This window comes from Pinus tabuliformis, chromosome 7, assembly GCF_031772625.1.
Source record: "Pinus tabuliformis cultivar Carrire ecotype Pingquan chromosome 7, CPIR1, whole genome shotgun sequence".
In the NCBI taxonomy this organism is placed as follows: domain Eukaryota; kingdom Viridiplantae; phylum Streptophyta; class Pinopsida; order Pinales; family Pinaceae; genus Pinus; species Pinus tabuliformis.
The window spans coordinates 1,358,486,559-1,358,500,074 of NC_142293.1; the positions used below are offsets into that span (position 1 = coordinate 1,358,486,559).

Consider the following 13,516-nt stretch of genomic DNA (forward strand, 5'->3'; position numbering starts at 1 on the left):
CATCCCAAACTTCGGTGGAATGTCTGCAACAACAATGTCCATAACAATTGTTTTTGCTGGAATTTGTGTGAGCCCCACAACAACATCTTTTATCAAACCAATGCATTGGACTCTTCTTGAATCAAAGGAAAATAAATCATTATATGGCCTAGTTACCTCTAACCCCAGTCTTTCCATGATTACCTTAGGCATGAGATTTTGTGATGCCCCCGAATCTAACATAGCATTATGTAGAGTCATATCATGAATGTTAATGCTTATGTAGAAAGGGGGAAACTCTTCATTTTGTTCATCCTCAAGTCTTGGACCCAAACAGATAACAGGATTATCTTCTTGTACATTTAGGATATCAGCCACTCCTGGTTGTGAATTAAGCATTTCAACAATTTTGCTTCTGTATTTGTCTACCTTGAGAATTTCATTAAAAGGGACTGATATCTTAATTTTTGCAATCTCGTTCTCAAGATTAAAAACAGAAGTAGTCTTGTCAATTTCTTTAGGAGGAGAAAGAATTTGAATATCCTTTTTGACAAGAAGAGAATCATCCTTACCTTCAACCACCTTTGAGTTTTCCTTTTTATCTTCAACTGTCCTTGAGGTATTCTTCTTGGGCTGTGCTTTGTTTGTTGTAATAGGAACATCTCTATTCCTAAGATTGTACTGCTTTTGCATCTCAAAGATAGCGTGCTGATAGCCCTTTAAAAAATCTGAAGGCTCTTCTCTTGATTTTATCATACTGGACTCATCATGTTCCTCCTTAGTCAAGAAAATCCCTGACACTTCTTCATCAAAACAATGGATTGATTCCTCAGGGACTTCAGGCTCATCTTCTTCATCTACCAAATTTTGTTGGAAGGGAGGTCTCACTGGAGGATCTGACTGCTGATTTCTGTTGTCTCTTGGCCTTTGCTGATTCTGAGGTCTTATGTACTGAGGGTTCCTGAATTGAGGTTCCTGCTGTGCTGGAGGAGCAGAAGCATTCCCAAGAGCTAGTCGGTCCATCAATTTTTCCATGGTTTTCATCATTGTTTCAAACTTGTCTTCTGAAGCAGAGGTAGAAGGTTTCTCTTCTTCCTTCAGCTTAGTCTTTGCCATCTTTGATTTCTTAGCAACCATCATATTCACCTCCACCTTAATTGCATCATTTTTCATGTCAGCAAGAGAGGCAGACTCCCTTTCTCTGAGTAAAAGAGAGAAATCTGAATCAAATGATTCAGCATATCTCAACTGTGCCAAAGCTCCAGGAGGTTTCAAATGAGCTGGAATAGAATTGTATATTTTATTAAACCTCTTAGAGAAGTTTTGGACAGTTTCCTCTGGAGCTCTTCTAAGATTGTTATATTCAGTAAGGGCTTGGACAGGGTTGGTTCTGTTTCCCCATTTCCTTAAAAAGCTATCTTCAAATTCTACCCAACTATGAATGCTTCCGGCTCCAAGGGCTTTAAACCATTTTCTGACTTCTCCAATGAAAGTTTGAGCAAACAATCTTAGTTTTACATCTTCATCATCCACTTCTTCCCTGTCAACAAAATCATTGAACCTATCCACATGTTCCTCTGCTGTAATATCTTCATCTCCTCCCCATGTTGGAATTCTGGCAGCATATTTCCTAGGAAGATCATGTAAAACAGCAGGGAGAGCTAGTGGAGCATACCTAGCAGGTATAGCCATCATGAATGGAGGAGCAGTGATAACAGGTATTGTATGACCGGTGGGACCAGAACCAGTGTGAGATAGTGTCTGAGGACTATTTGGGCTAGCAGAGGCAGAAGATAAAGTATTAGTACAAAAAGGACTATTTGGACTTTGCAAACCACTGACAAAGGAACTCCAATTTGGGAGGGGTAAACCAGTTTTGGATTTAAGAAAAACTTCAAAAGGATCAAGCTCTTTGAGTTGATTCAAATCTTCTTCTTCTAACAGTAATTCTGAAGTAACAACCTCCCAAAACTCTTCCTTATCTTTTTGTGACACTAAGGATGAAGTATCAATGCCTCTTTTTTGTAAATCTAAAATAATTCCAATAAGTTCTTCTTCGTTCTCAGACCTCAACAATACCTCATGAATTTTATCATCTACAATTTTATCTTCAGGACTTCTAGAAAATTCAGGGAACAAAGATTTCGAAAAAGATGAAGTACCTGGTATATCAGGAAATCTTTGCCTACTCCTTGAGATGGTGTTTGGATTATCCACAGGAGTAGGTGGATCTGGGTCAGGATTACTCCTTGTATATCTTCCTCTCGAAGCCACCTTTTTAACTTTAAGATTGTATGGAGTCACCAAGGTAGAATGCAGCCTCGAAAACCTTCTGAGCTCCTGCTACCTTCAGAAGTTCAGCTTCATGATTTCGGGAATGAATAATCTTCAGGCTCCCGGCAGACGCACCAAAATGTTATCTCAAAATCAGGCCCTGATAGGCTGCTGGTCAGGTTGACTCTAAGTAACTATTTCAAACCTACTTTAGGCTGAGGCTTAGCCTCCTCAACCTGAGAGGGATCTCTCTTGATGGATTAATGATTTTGATTAAAGATAAGATGGCTAACTCTTATAGAACAACTGTGAAAATATGAATGGTGGAAACACATTAGACAACTATCCATTGGGATTATGGAGTCAACAACACCTCAATATAACAATGAACTCAACCTTACATGGAAGTCAGGGCATTCAGCATTTAAACATTCAGAACATAAACTCATATGGGACCACACAGTTTATAAATGTATACAGGAAGTCAGAGCACATTCAGTGAATTCTGAGTGATTATACATCCATACCACTGTAAGAATGAAGAAAAGGACAACATCACATATTCTGAACATAAAAAATCCTTCATGAATCCTGAGAAGTAAAGTCAAGCATGTATTACTGAAAATGAGTCTTACATAGGCCAAATACAAGCTTTTCCATAAAATTTTCCAACCCTGATTACATTGCTGTTTCAGCTATATATAGAGCTCTTATTCTAACTGATCGAGATTCCTCCTCCAGCATGAGGGGAATTCGAAAACTACTTCTATTACTGACAACTGTTAAACTCTAACTACTTAATAAATACAACAAAGTGTTGACTGGAGTTTTTAGAGATCTAAATCAACTATGACTCTAACTCCATATTACATGCATGATGGCTATAATTAAAATGATTCCTTTCTATGACATCTGGTTCTCTTTCAGTTTGGCTGAGATGGGTGTTTAATGCTCCATGTTGACCTTGGATTTTGTATCTTCTTTTCTGTCCAGAAAAATTAGGAGACTATCCTTGCTTCTCGGCTTTCTGATCTTCAAATCTTCATAAGTCGGTTTTTTAATTGTCATCCCTCAAAATATGACGGTGGCCACGTTTTGATGTGCTGTCCGCTGTTATGAAACCTGATTTGATGATGTGTCATCCACTGTTTCGAAAACAAAAAGGAGAACGTATTCAAGCTGTCTGATACATGCTTCAATTTCCTCATGATATGACAAAATGCCACCTTTTTGAGTCAAACTATTTATTTCCACGTGTGCTAGTCTGATTGGCTGTTGTAACTTCAGGTGTTCTCGTTGTACACAACTGCCCTTCAAACTTTTCCCGCTTCAACTTCAAAACTGCTTGATTTATGTTGAAATCATCACTTTCAGCAGTTTCGTAGCGCGCTACGAAACTGCCGCGCTACGAAACTGCTGAGTTATTTAAAACAACTTGTTTTTAACCTGAGACCTTTATTAACCGAGTGCTTGATTGCCAAAAACTTCTTTAGACTTTCCAAAGGCCGAATAGGGATTTAGATTTCTTCAGAAAGATAAGATCAAGCAAACTTATCAAAATTTTGAAATAGAATCTTACTTGAAATGAAAACTCATTTAGCAGGTCCTTTAAGCTGGCTTAACTGTGCCTTCAGATCTTCAATTTGTTTCTTCATAACCTTATTCCCAGCTCTCAGTTGCATATTGATCCTTCTGATGTACTTGGCTTCTTTGATTGCTGGTACTGTCCAGGTGTGAAATTGTGAATGGCCATCAACCACTGAATTCAACTGGGCTTCTACAGTTGCATTCCCTTTCCATAGAGTTTTATAATAGTTTGCTTGTATGACTGCATGTCTTCTAGCAGCTTTCTTCAATTTGGCGATCTCATGCTTAGCTGATTCTAATTGGCTCTTCAGGTCTGCTATATTATCTTCTTTAGATGTGATGACTGTTTTGCCTGTGTTTTTCTTTTGCCAACGTTGTGTCCCTTCCCCTGTTTCCTCTGTTCTTGACAGTGCTTCCTGTACTTGCTGGAATCTCCTTGTCATAGGTCTTCTAGGTTTAAAAACAAACTCTTCAGCTGGCTCATCAAATTTAAGCCTTTTTGAGGCCTTGGCTTTCTTGGTGCTTTCTTGTTCTGACTGTATCAACTCAATTTGAACTGGTAGAGACTGCTCAAAGTCAATAGCCTGTAATAAGGCATTTAAACTTCCCTTGGACACTGGACTTTCTTCGACTGCTACAGCTTTACCTTTTTCCTTATTCATCTGGCTTCTTGTTCTTATTCTTGAGACTACTTCAGATGTGCTTGTTTCAGGTACAGTCTTTTTACCATGAGCTTTTTCCTTAGTTGATTGCTGAGGTTGATCTAGGATGATGAGTGGCTTCACTTGTTTTCTTACTTGTGAATTTGGAACTCTTTTAGCTCTTGCTTCTGTTTGGAGCTTAGCTATTGTAAAATCTCTAGCAGGTAGAGGAGTGAGGCCAGTCTGGCTTTTGAAGCCAGCCATAAAAATGAATGAATTCCAATCTCTGTCTACCTTTTGGAGCCCATCTAAAACCAGTAGTTTGATCAAACCATGATGAAACAAAGAGGTTTCACTATCCTGTTTCCTCAGCTGTACCTTATCACACATCTTACTCAAACTACGGAAAAGATAAAAAGGTAAGTCTATGGAGACCTTCCCGGTGAAATGCAAAAGGAGTTTAAAATGGTAAGAGTAAACCTTGTTATACCTTCCTTCACAAGTCAGATATTTCTGTATGCAGGTGAGTAAATGAGCATAATATTCTTTGACATAACTCCTGGGCACTGCCTTACTTAAATCTTCATTTACAAATTCATCCTTCAAAAACTCCTTGCAAGGATTCATGTCAAACTTGAAATTTTTAAACCATTGCTCTTGTCCTCGTGGGATCTCTGTCACAGTAGATATCACTTCTGGCGAAACCTACAATTCTATCATGGCTACTTTGGAATTCAAGCCTGTGAAGTTAAGTGCAAATCCTTTAGTTACCTGTGCGTGCCCTCCTTGTAACTTTTTGCAAAAATTCCAGCACCCGGCCTTTTTAAATGCTTTCTCCACCTCTTTATTTCTCAGTGTTATATCTAAGCCTTCAGGCTCAGTCCTTAGACATTTGCCGGATCTGTGCTCCTTTTTCTCCATTGATTCTTCCAAATCTTCGCAAACAATAACTACCAGCTCCGGTTGGAATTGTGATTCAGCTTCTATTTGAATTCAGCCTCGCTTGATTATCAGCCTCGCTTGATTATCTTTGCAGTTGAATTTTAAATTTTGCCGTTTAAAATCTTTCAAGTTGTAATCTTGCAGATTTGTCATTTCATGCAAGACTTACGACCATCATTAAGTTTTATGCACGGTGGTCTTTCTTGGAAATGATGATTCATGCGTATCAACAGATCTAGTGGTGGTGATAGTGGCAATGAGTGGTGAAATGTGATAAGAGGGGTACATGAGCTGACATGAGAAGACACGACCTATGACTCACCTAACGGATTTGACATTTCGGGAAAGATTCGCTGCGAAATGTACGAATCCATGATTTCGCAGCGCTGTCAGTTTTAAATTTGAATGATGCGCTGCGAAACTGCCTAATCAGGATTGCGCTGCGAAATTACAAAAAGGCACGGTGACTGACATAAGATAACAGGTGGCTATAAAACAATGGTAGATGGAGGGGAACCAATGGGAGCTGAGAATAACTTGACTCAAAAACTCCTCAAACTTCAGATTTCTAAGGGAAGAAAATTAAAACAAAAATAAACTAGCACTAACCTTTGTCATCGGGCTAGGATGAAAAGTTACATATATCAATTTTAGTTCTAAGTGATAACACATTGAATGCACGCTACTTTGGTTATCAATGTGACATATTTGGATGCTAACCTATCATTTCAAGAATGTGTTAATTAGATGGTAGTAATCATTGAGGCAAATGACTGATTTCATTTACTCAAATGGCCAATTTGATATGGACATCCATCACCGCATACACCTACTCAGACATTGTCAACATTTCAACAGCTTTATTGAAAGAGATATGAACTGCATAATAAAATAAATTATATATTTCTTGATATTAAAAAAAAATATTAACAAAGGTTGAATTCATGAATTTGATGAATTTATGAAAGAAATATCAATTACAAGCCATCATATATTACATACTTTTTTCAATATTAAAATATAAAATAATGGTGGAATTCTTAATGAGTAACAGAAACTCTGGCATAAATTTAAAATGTTTAAGACTACCATTTTTTAAATGACAATTTTCCCTTTCTAAGGCAAAGTAATATGTGTTTCTACAAATGACTATTTTCTCATTAGTTATAATATATTTACCACTTGTCACCACTCACTGTGATCACACAATAAATATTTGTACAAGCATCCATGTAAGTGGCTTACTATGATAATTAAAATATATATATATATATGACCTCCCAAGCAGAGAGATCATGGATGCCTAATAATCATGGAGCTACATATGAACCATGATCTTCCCCAACTCAAAACTAAACTCAAAATATTCCAAGAAACCATGATCTTCCCCAACTCAAAACTAAACTCAAAATATTCCAAGAAACCAGATGGCAGCAGTTTTAAACATGTCTTTCTATCAGTTTTAAACATGTTCTTCCTTCAAGCTTGATACTACTAGATCATGGGACAAGCGGTAAAGAATTTTAATTCTTAAATCTATAATTAATGTGAATTTTTCCTTTTTAATACATATAAAAATATAATAGAAAAAAAAAATCAAGGAAACTCAAGTACTTTTAGCAAATTACTTTTAAAACCTAACCTAACAACTTATTTTGTTCCAATTGATTTTCCGGATCTATTGTATTCGTGTTGATTTGGAGATCGACATTTCAAACCCACAACTATGGTTCATTTTCAGGATGTTGATTTGGAGATTGACGTTTCGAACCCACAACTGTGTTTCATCTTCAGAAATATCCTAAAAATGAACCGCAGTTGTGGGTTTGAAACAGAATTCTTCAATCTGAAACAACCTATGTATTAAGCACTCAGATGAATTAAAAAATAATTGAGATACAATCATTTCAGTGCTTAAAAAACATAGGATTAACTAGAATAAAAAATAATTGAGGTACAATCATTTCAGTGGTTAAAAAACATAGGATTAACTAGAATATGTGCTAGTTTATTTTATTTTATTATTATGGTTAGCATTCATTTATTCTTTCTTCAATTTATCATCAGGCATTAAAATTTTCCATTTTAATTTATTAATATGACAAACATATAAACCTATACAGACGTTACAGATATCATCCCAATTGAATGTAATAGCACTCTTCCAATTGTCCTCTATCTCCAGAGTATTAAAAGATTAAGAAGATTAAGAACAATTGGAAGATTCTGTCGTTGAACCACTCAGGCCACCAAACTCTAGATAGCCATTTACTCCATCCAATCAATAATAACCAGCTTGAAATTTATGCATAACTTCAGTGAAAACCTTAACCAGTGATAAGTGAGCATAATACACATCTTCTGATAGGAGAGGATGAGACCTATATGTTACATAATTTCAACAATCGGTAGAACAAGGACATTTCGATTTGAATATCACTGATCAGGTATCCATTTCGGTTGAATGTCTCCACATCTGATATGCCAAAATCGTAAATGAACATATTTATATTATAAAAGACATCTAATATTAGCATGATATGAGCTTTCCGTTGATAAAAAAAAAAAAAAAAAAACTCTATAATGCCATTGCAAATTTCTGTAGAAGCAGACTATATACATAACTGAACTAAATTGAAGCAAAGTTCTTAGGTGCATCGTTCATGTGGTTTTTTTTCCCAAAATAAATACAGTATTAGACGGAAATTCTTGCCGCATATCTTTGATGAAAACACTTTCCTCGTGAGAATGTTTAACATCATACAACTGTCAACAATTTGGTAACCAACCTGGTTGTCAAAATTCAGGGCTATATGTTACAGCACAATATTATCAATTACAAGAGATGATGCTGAATTTATCTCAGACATATTTAAGTATGTATTTGACTGAACCGGGAAGTCCAAGATTGTTATTCCCAAGAATATGAATAAAAGAATGTCAGAACTGTAAAAATTACACCTTTGGGGAAAAAATATCACCAGACTTGCTTAGCACTAATTTCTTCAACAAGTTTGATCAGTCCAGGATAAGGGAATGGACATTTTCGTTGTACAGAAAATTGTATCGTGAGACTGATGACAGGTACATTTGTTCATGGAAAAGAATACTTGATTCTTGATGTGGCCTTTCCTTGTTTGGGTGAACGAGCTGGTATTTGCAACCATGGAGATGCATATAGTTGAAACAAAACTACTTTACAATCAATTTCTAGCGTTAAGAGAAGGGAAGTGGAGTATTGAAAAGATCAAGACTAGTTAATTTACAAATGTTAGCTTCCTCTTGTCTTCTGTAGCGCAGATTAAGGAATTACAAAGACTGGTTGCACAACACAGTTTAAACCAAATGATTTGTTTCCGTCGTTGGTGATTGCTTATTTTCACTCCCAATTTTATCCCACTAACATACTTTCCTCTGATAAGTTGTGCTGTAAAATCCGGTTCTCCTTTGTCCTGGAACATTGACCATTCAATCATATTGAATTAGTTTTTGTAAAAGACACAGTACAAATCTGAAAAATGTTAAAACAGACTTGTACACTAAATATACGTAACAAGAAAACTGTCGTTCTTGTCTAACGGAAACAACTTGAAGAACACAGACAACAAAACCAGATTTCAAGATCAAACAATTCAACCAAACCCTCCTCTACATAGACATTATCATTCAGGACTCTAATGTTTACATTACTGATAAAATCAGACATTTCAGTTGTTTCAGCGAGAGATAATAAGAAAAGTTCGAAGCAAAATTTTCCAATATTGGTAAGATTCAAGAGTAGAGCTTTCCCAAGAGAATTAAAATAACTAGTTCATGAATTCTATTGAAAATTAAATTTTCCCAACTCAAAAGATGGGCTCTATAAATGTCCTTTATATAGAAGCTTGAAACTTAAAAGTGTTATTTGGTTAAAGGAATTGCAAATTTTACATATCAGTTTAGTTCAGGAACAAAGTCATGACTTCACCATTCAAGATCAATCCTTTGAGCAGTTGAATATGCTTTCCCCCATAGTTTTCCTTATAGCAGGGGCAAGGCTTAGGGGCATCCAGTAAAGACAAAGCCTCTCCAATTTAGGCCTAGAGGAAGTTCATAAAAGTACACGAATTTGAGCATACAAAGTTACAAACACAGTGGAGACCTTCCTGCTGGGCACCTTTATTCCATATACATGACTTCATATAATAAATGTGTATCAAGTTATGACTGCAGAAGAAATGAAAGAAGACACTGTCTTTGCATATTTTAGGAGGAACTGATTCTAATCTTCATTCATCAACCAACACAAAAATAGAAAGCATAATGGGGGTTACAAAATGAATCCAACAACGCAAATATACATAGATGGTGAAGTGACTAGTACACATATCAAACATCATGAAACTCTTTCAAATTTATATCACAACATGGAAAAAACAAAGCCAGAATCTTGAATACAAAATCCTAGAAAATCTCCATAACATCAAGATATATATGAATCCAGGGGACAATAGCCAGTCTTTCATCAATACAATAATCTAAAAGCCCTTAGGCATACATCATAGGAGGAGAAATAGGATATAAAAGAAAAACACAACTCAGGAGCTAAGTTACCAGGAAACGGATACAGATATGGATCCACCAGATTTTTGAAAAGCCAGTATCCAGATACGGCAGGGAAACACCAAGTGCAAAAACTAATATTTATATATATATATATGCAAAGTATGAATCAAAACCATCATGAATCACAACAACAGAACTGAAATCATTAGATAATTTACAAATCTGAAGACTGAAATCATGATGTGCCGTGCCTCATACAAAAAGGATAATTGTAACTACAACATTGAGTGTCTCATCAATTATTATTGTTCACTCTATTGGATATGATAATGTAGAGAAGGCCTAACTAGATATCCTAACATGAGTCTACATCATCATCATCTGAATATTTCAACTCTACATGATCAACCAATCATCATCCTTGAAATCTGCCTTAAAGTCTAAAGATTCCCAGCTAGGTATGATGGTAAATGGATGACATATACCATTCAACAGCATCCTATAGCCTGTGTATCAAACTGTTCTAAGAGGATCCTTCACCTAGAGTTAGATGGCATTGATCTAATTAAATTATTAATGACACATCCATCCTATGTACACAAAGAAAACTGAAAGCTATGAATATTATATTTACTCGTGTATATAATGTCTCAGACCTCTCCTGCTAGCATTATGATATGCTATACAGCCTACAAAATACAGGTACCTTTTATCTTTGTGTCCAACTCTTTGACTTGTTTTTGGAGGGAAAATTTACCAGTGTTCAAATTTGTTCCCTCCCTGTTTTTGGTTAGCAACTAAACAATAAAATCATTGATTTATTCATCTTTCTCAGCAGAGACATGTGGAACATTTGCATTTGAGTTGTCAGAAAATCTACGTGTTCCTAAAGCTCCTCTTGATCATTAGAATAAGAAATCTCCTCTGTAAAAACTAGCTGGTATTAGGGCTTAGAAAATTTAATATTAAACTCGAAGATTTCAGTTTCAGCAATCACCAGTCCACTCTTCAAGGAATCAATTCTTCCATATTCGCTAGCAGACTCCGGAATCAAACCCTAGACCTCCTTTTGCAGTACATCAATTTGATACTTGAATTGATTCTATTTTTGTCTTCAAGAATTCATTCTCCCTTGTTAACGAATCCTTAACTTCATTGACAGCCTACACCTCTGCAATCGCATTTGATCTACTACTTCTGCACAAAGCATGGCTTGCAGCTCCTTCAGTTGAGCATCCTTAGCTTGAAAATAGCTTGAATCTCCTTACTAGGCCTATTACAGTGATTTATCCATGGCCTTAAAGTCGACCCTTCTATGGATTCTGCTGCACCCTCTACGATCAAACCATATCAATCCCTTTGTGGCTCAAGCTAACTTCCTTTCTCCTTTACAGTCTGTTGTTTATCCTGTAGCACAATTCTCTTTTGTGGCTGTCCTATTGTTTCTCTCTCTACACCTAAAGTCAGTTTCCCTCTCTGATGCTGCCCTATTCTTTCTCTATCTTTGCCAAGTCAACATCTCTCTATTCTTTCTCTTCTTTCCTTGGGTCAGCTTCTCTCTCTACAATGACCTTATTCTTTCTCTGTCTATGCTTGGGTCAACTTCTCTCTCTGCAGCTTTATTTGTCCTCTATGGAACTGCTGCCAATCATCTTGTTGCCTTCCATGATTTGCCTTACCTTTCCTCATTTTGTATAACTCCTTCAGCCCTACTGTCACCTTATCCTCCTTCAATATACAAGTGCACATGCCTTGTCACATGTTTGTTCCATATACTTCATGAAAAATAGATGCCCTTTCTACTATCAGCGTCAATCAGGTCTTAGCACCTCACACCTATAAGCTCATTTGACTACAAGTCCCATTTAGAATATGCACCTCACGTGTGCCTTTTCTCAAATCAACTTTTATAACCTTTCAATTCTTCAAACAAGAGAATATTTAACTTGGAATTTGGTCAGCCTGGAAATAAACAAACTTGTATTTTCTGATTTGGTTGTATTTATTTATTTGTCCAACTTGTGTGTGCAATCTTCGGTCCATCAGGTCAATGTAGTCCCAAGATCCTTCATCCACTTTCTCCTCGATGTCTCTTCACTGTGGCTCTAATAACATACAAAGCACATAGACAATAAATGCAAGCCACAATATAAGAGAGAAAAACATATATTTTATCCCTTATTCAATATGGTGGATGTCAATACATCTAAGGGAGACCATGTCCCGTACCAAAATCCTGTACAACTACTTTATTAATTAGGACATGAATTAACCTATTAATAATTTAACTCTATTTATGACACATGACAGCAAATTTAAGTCACTATATTTCAGACCTAAATTATAAACATAATAATCATATGACTATTATAAATAACTTTTAACGACAGTGACTAGAGACCCAAAACTGTCATCTATGAAACTTATATGAAGTTCTATGTGACATTGTACATTTAAAATGTATATAGTCTACTGCAATGAACTGATTGTAGCCCCAGTAGATTTCCACTAGGAATTTTCCTATTCTCTCTATAACTAGAAAGGCTATCGAAGTTGAAAACAGCTCAGTTCAACAAAGGCAGTGTTTCTTAGAATCACACTTAAACAGGTCGTCAAATCTTCAAAGTTTCAATGTAGGACATGTAAAAACGAGATAAATCTTGGGTTACATTAAATTATCAATGTTTAAATTTTTGTCTCTCCGTGAATTAACATTTTGGAAGGTGGAAGCATATTGGTGCCTACAACGCTTGGATGATAATTGAAATTAATTTAGAGTTGAATTTATATGCTCATTGTTTAAGTAAGTTTCTCATGTCAAATTTCAATGTTCATCATAAAGAAAAACTGCTATGACAAACCTAAAAAGAACACTTGTAGATATTATAATACTAGTACAATTTTTTAATAGCTCAACACTAAGATGAAAGAATACAGTGGCAAAAAATACATAATGTAAATCCCTACACTCACTATATTTTCAAAACCAAAACTTTTCCAATATATTTTCACATTTAACTTCAATTTTCATATAACATAAAAAGTCACATGCTACTGGTTCTCCTATGTAATGTGAAAAAGTGTTTAAAGCAATAGTACCTGTCTTCTATGGTTCTTGATCTGCAAAATGCCATAATTTCGGGCTCTTGTCCAGTGATGATGCGTAAATGTATATGTTGCAGTTAGGCTTCCCAATTGCTCAGCCAAACGTAAAGTGTAGTACACTGACTTTGGCAGTGGCCTATTTGCTATGGCACTTGTTGTCAATTGGTGAAATGCAATACTTTTAGATATTTGAATAGTTGAATGACCACCACAATGTACATCGCCTACAAAATTTCAAAACAGATTGCCTATCAGCCACGAGTCATCATATTTACTAATAATGCACTTGCAAGAAAAGGACTTATACTATGACTCAATAATGATGAGATAGAATGTAGGATTTTAAGCACAAGGATAAGATCTAGCTGTGTAAAAATATTAGACTAGCTACTGCACAACAAGAGAGGAGAGAATGAAATTGCTGAGAAAATAGACTAGGTAGC

General features: G+C 35.8%; 1 long non-coding RNA gene across 1 annotated transcript; it reads right to left on the bottom strand.

Annotated features, from left to right (window-relative positions):
- Positions 1–8,040: 8,040 nt before the first annotated feature.
- Positions 8,041–13,293, bottom strand: LOC149252609 (uncharacterized). Its single transcript, XR_016266079.1, has 2 exons — positions 13,068–13,293; positions 8,041–8,875 (listed from the first exon to the last, which is right to left on the bottom strand). It is a non-coding gene; the product is annotated as an uncharacterized LOC149252609 (long non-coding RNA).
- Between the last annotated feature and the right edge of the window lie 223 nt (positions 13,294–13,516).